The sequence below is a fragment of the Euprymna scolopes genome, chromosome 10 (genome assembly GCF_053919585.1).
Source record: "Euprymna scolopes isolate OS-2025 chromosome 10, ASM5391958v1, whole genome shotgun sequence".
Lineage (NCBI taxonomy): Eukaryota > Metazoa > Mollusca > Cephalopoda > Sepiida > Sepiolidae > Euprymna > Euprymna scolopes.
Window position 1 is genome coordinate 154,739,437 of NC_136491.1, and position 6,000 is coordinate 154,745,436.

The window sequence follows — 6,000 nt, forward strand, 5'->3', positions numbered from 1 at the left end:
ATATTCGCTTTCAGCATACCAGATTTAATGTTACAACCTTAGAGAAGTCCAGACGACACGAGCCGAGAATTCTAGAAAAATAACTTCTCGAGTGAGGCGTTACATTGATTACAACCTCGATTAATGTATGCGTTAATTTAAAACCTTTAAAATTACATTTCCCTACTGCATAAAATATTTGATATATACTAACGGGACCTATGGAAATTCCACAGCGGCACCTTTCCTATGTAATATATTGATGCCGTGCATTCTGTTAACGTCCAGCGTTAATGGAGATCCCGCAATATTATTGTAGCCATTTTGTTTAAACTGTAAAAGTATTTTTCTGAGTAATTTGGTTAATCTAATGTTAGAATATATCTAATTGTTACGGTTTATCTCCAAACGGAAACCCACGATATCATTATACCATTTTTAGACAGAAATACTACCTTTGGATCCGTGCCAGAAGACCAAAAAGGTGTATTTTAGTTTCACGTACGGCCCAAAAGCGACATCATTTTTTGTCTTTTTTTTTACATTGCGTCTTCGGTGATCGGGAGATCCTATTTATTAAAAAGGAGAATAGAAGTTGTAACACACTACGAGCATTAAAATAGCGTATCTATGTACTGATAATTTAATGTTTGTAGCATGTTGCATTTATTTTTTAATAAATAGGATCTCCCGATCGAATAATTTATAATCTGGAAACTATGACACACTTACTATGTACTTACGTTAAAGTTATTGCAGTATTAATACATAGATACCATAGAACTCAATTACAGATCTACAAGAAAAAATAGAAAAAATAATTGGAAGTCATAATAAACATATTTTAAACAAGGAAAATAGATATAAAACTGACAGTAAGATAAATGAAACCGAAGAATTAAGATAACGTAATAAATAGTGCAATAGCAGAAATAACATAGCTGTCTTTCATTGAAAACAAAAACAGATTAAATCAAGAGTATAGTCTACATGGGAACAGTGTGCCCAGAAGATAATAATAAAACAAAAGAAAATTCTAATTTATAAACCACGTACTATAACTATAAAATATCTTTTTACAACATTACAATAAAAAACGGCACTACATTATCCCAATACATATGGTATCTGAGTACAAATAACAGTGCACCTATAACGGTTGAACGAGAATAGTAATATCTACGACGCACGCCCCTACATGTTATCTTTGTGTCAACAAAAAGTTAGCAGTCATTAGATTCTCAGATTGTTATATAGTATTGAATAGAAGGAAATAGGTATTAGCAACAAGTATTTCCAGTAAATCACCTTAGAGAAATGTAGAATAACTAACATAATGGCATTCTATAATGAAATGATAATTATAATTACTAAAACTAAATAAACCGTCATTAGGTATTTTATATTCATTGTGTAAATTATCTGTAACATGAACAATCATAATTCTCCAAATTATTTATTAATATTAGTATCAATTTCTTATTAACTGAAATTATGATTCTTTTAGATTGCTAATAAATCTATATAATTATAAAACTCAAATGATCTTGTAAGCAAACATCCGGTTTACGACTTCTGGTAGCGCATGCGTACATAAACATAAACCCATAACGTAATACGGAAATGAACGATTTAAAAAAGCAGAAAATATTATCAATTGTTTATTTAAATAATTTAAACGCGAAAAAAAACATTGGGACGCTGAAAACGTACACAGTAAAACAATACGTTTTATAGTCGCGTTGATTATTTATTTGTTGAATACTTTTGCTTGTCTTAGTATCCAACAATCGATTCCGCGAAATAAAACCATGCAGATATATAAACAGGCCATCTACAGAAACTGTGTGGCCTTCAACAAATATATTCGGTTCCTTATCCGGATTTTAGAGGTTGTCTTGCCCAGGCTTATTGTGCGACTCATGGTACTACACGCCCATGTAAAATGGTCCATGATATCCAGCATATTATTTCACGAAATCCAAGTCGTCTACATACAGAAAATCTTAAACTAGAGTAGATCATGTCTTTGACAAAGCCCTACAATGCTGTATAGCATACAGCCGATTTTATGTACGAAAATAAAAATGTACACATTTTTTATAATTATTCAATGCCAAGAATTGAAAATAGATGGAAACAAAGTGGATGCCTGTATATCATCCTGTTTAAAACAACAGGCTGAGAGGCAATCAATCTTTCAATATTGTCATACAGCTCACAAAGGAGTCTAACAAAGTTTTTATGGTAATCGCTCTAGACAAAACAGAAAACCACTTGATGTAAGGAGCTAAAAATAAAAATACTACTTCAAGGTCAAAAACTTCCAAACTATAAATATTAAGTGGAATAGATTCTGGCTCAGAAAACAGCAATTGTTCCTTCTTTGTCAGAAGTATCGTTCTTGGAATGTGAGGATTAAAAGACAAAATAAAGGAAGCAAGAGTTACAAGGTTGCCGAAAGTAAATCCAAGATCCACTTTCCTAAATTTAGGATGACATCAAGTCTTGCCCTGAACATTTCATTTCACAACTCAATTGTATTGAATGTTTTCATCTGATCAAAAGAAACCTTGTATAAATCAAAATTGTGTTTAATACACTTTTCCTGTATTTGATGTCTGTTTCTTCTAATACCAGACTGATTTTTCTCAGGCAATTCGACAAGATTCTATTTATTGAATATACTTTTGTCCTATTCGAAATACAAATACCTTCATAATTGCCGCATCCATATTTCTTAACTTTATTATATTTTAAATGCACTAGCAGGCCTCCCAACGTTGGCCAGTTGTAACATACGCTTAAATCTCATATTTCAAAGTTATTATTATAAAGCCAATACTCTATTGATTATCATATTTACCCAATAAATTATAGTGGCTACCCAGCATAATCCATTCAAAAAATACGCTTAAATATGATATTTTAATGTATACAGATTACATATTCATTATAATAGCTCCAATTCTATATTGCTTATTATATTGTACTAGTTGTGATTCCAAAACTAAAAAGGTCTAGTAGTGATTTAAAAAGAAAAATTGAATTGGATGCCATTCGCTAGAATTGAAACCAAAATATATAATACTCCAGCCTTAATCGTTACTTTCTGAGCCACATCCATACGCATATAAAAGTTTTAAAAATAACATAATAATATATATTTAAAAAAGCGTAGAAGAGCACTTTAAGTCGTCTTAAGACTGCCAAGTTCCACTTTTTCAGGAGAGAGAGATTATAATAATGGGGCCACAGAAACCTTGGTAAACATGTTCGCCAATAAAGCTGTTTGTCAATTAACCCTATAAATTACATTACCATTGGTCTTCCACCATATTGAAGGACAAATGGATACAGACCTTTATGACTGAGCTGCGCCGGTGTCCCTGCTAAAATGTCACTTAACCTACCACCCTCCCTTTTGAATTTAACATTTTATTTTTATAAAAAATATATTTCATTTCTTCCATTTGAGAACCAGACGCCTTCAGTGGCACATAAGCTTTATTACGTCACCTGTAAAGAGTTTATACTGATCGATGCATATTTCAATATTTTCATATTTTGTCAGGACTCCAAATGAATTTTGGAGTCAGCAGATAAAAAAGGTTAGATATCTTTTTATCTTCTGTCTACGAAATTCATTTGGAGTCCTGACGAAACATGAAAATGAGTAAACGTTGATCAGAACGCGTCGACTCCTTACAATGTTTATATAAGTTTATTCATGTAAAAACTGGTACTGATCAATTTTTAAAGAAATATTGGTTTTAGTTCATAGCAACAATATACGTTAACTTGATTCATCAATTAGTATACGCATATGTGTGCGTGTGTTTCATTTTACTTCCCAGAACTGAAGCCCTCCCCCTTATTGAGGCATAGTGTGTGTAGTTAGATAAAGTGTTCATTTGTATTTCGGCTATAAAATAATTTGCACTAAAATGCCTTTTCTTTATAAAAGAAACAAAAGAATTGTTTATTCTGTGTTAATTTTTCCATTTTCGCTACTCTATCTTAAATTCTCGTCTCTTCTTTTCGTAAATCTGAAATGTTACCTAAATCTGGATAGGAAAGGTCCGTAAATTTACAATCAGCTATCTAAAAACAACATCAAAAATGTATCCGGTAACATTCACTATTTTCTAAGGTGATATCTGCTGCTTGAAATGCTTGGTATTTTTCTTAAAGCAACCACTGTTTTTGATTACGTGCCACCGGGTTTGAAAGCTTAACCTTTTGACGACACCTTCTGACCGAAACTATCTCCACTGTGCATACTAAACTAACCTTTTTATCGGTAGAGTAACAACAACCAGCTGCAATAAATTGTTCAGTATTTGGCTTTAAATTGAGGCTATCGCAATGGAACCACAACAGATAGTGAAAGGAAACCCGACCGTCTTTCGCGACCGCGGAGACTTGGGACTGATAAGAAAACCTAGCGTTTTAACCCCTAGAAACTACGTCTTTCTTTCATTATTTTTTTCTATTTTCTTTTTTCTTCTTTTCTTTTTTAGCAATATCGGGTAGGTGGGGACAACTTTCCGCCCAATCAACGCGGTAACGGTAATATATGAGGTTTGTATATTTCCCATGTGTCACACATATATATACTGGAAATGTATATAATCAAAGAGGAATAGCAGGTCGTTAAAGGTTAGATGGGGAAAACGGAGAATGTAAAGATTTAATTCATCGTACGCGTTTCATGACACGCCTTAAATAAAATGATGGCAACAAAGCAGCAGCAGCAGCAGCAGCAGGAGGAAGGTAACGGTGGTCCAGTGGTTAACGATGCGGGCTGATAGCCTGGGTGTGCCAAGTTCGAACCTAACTCGTCCCACAAAAACACTGTTACGTAGGAACGTTGGCAACCTTCATGTGGTCACTCCCGTAACTACCCGATATATTTCTACAACCCTATCAGGAAACGAATGCAAAAAATGAATTATTATGAATGCTGATCAACAACGCCAGCATGGAAGTGATGTGTGCTCAGTGGTTAACGATACGGGCTGACAACGTAAGTATGCCCAATTCATTCCACAGAAACACTCACTTAGGATTCCGATTTGGCTTTTTTGGCTAGGAACAAAGTGTAGTATCTGTTCTGATACTTCACTTCATCTTTTCCGTCCTCGGTCAGTGGAGGAGAAATTATTCTTGACTGAAACAATTTTTATTTTGTTCCTATCCAGAGTATCCCTTTAAAAACTAACCTTGTGTCCAACTCTTCTCTGTCAAGTAAATAGGAACGTTTGCAACCGTCCCGTAGGGGCCCGATATTCTTATAGAAAGAATTCTTTATAGAAAGATATCGGAAAGACGGATACCAACCAAATCGTCATGATTGATGTTCAACAAACAAGCAAACAAGCAGCAGCAGCTTATATTTAGCTATTTGCATTTTCATCTTGGCAAGTCATCTTTACATATAAAGCTATCTGGTGTATCTGCTACTAGTTTCTCACTCTTAGACAGGGTTCAAAAGAGAGTCGTCAACCTAATGCGTCCCACACTGTCAGTTTGGCTTAAACTTCTGTCTCATCGATTAAATGTTGCATCCCTCTGCCTATGTTATAAGTATTTTAATGGAAGGTGCTCCGACGAACTTCAAGCCCTTGTACTCCCTTGGCGTAAATACTTCCAACAAACCCGACAATTAGCCAAATCCCACTCCGACACAGTTGAAATCCCTGGATGCCGGAAATCCTTCTACTCAAATAGCTTTTTTCCAAACCGCTAGACTTTGGAATTTCCTTCCGGATCCCTGCTGCCCTGACTGTACTGACATGCAGAAGTGCAAGTGTAATGTAAACAGACATCCTGCTGTTCAACTCCCTACATAGTATCCCTGCAAAGTATGTCTCAGATAGTAGTCCCCTTTATCAAAGTGGCGCTGTGCCTTGTTTGGAGTGAAAATGCAATAAAAAACGTGTTATAGTATCACAGTTTAATTAGTCACGTTTTACTGACCACCTCACGAGGGTAGTATTCGACACAAGGTCAATTTTC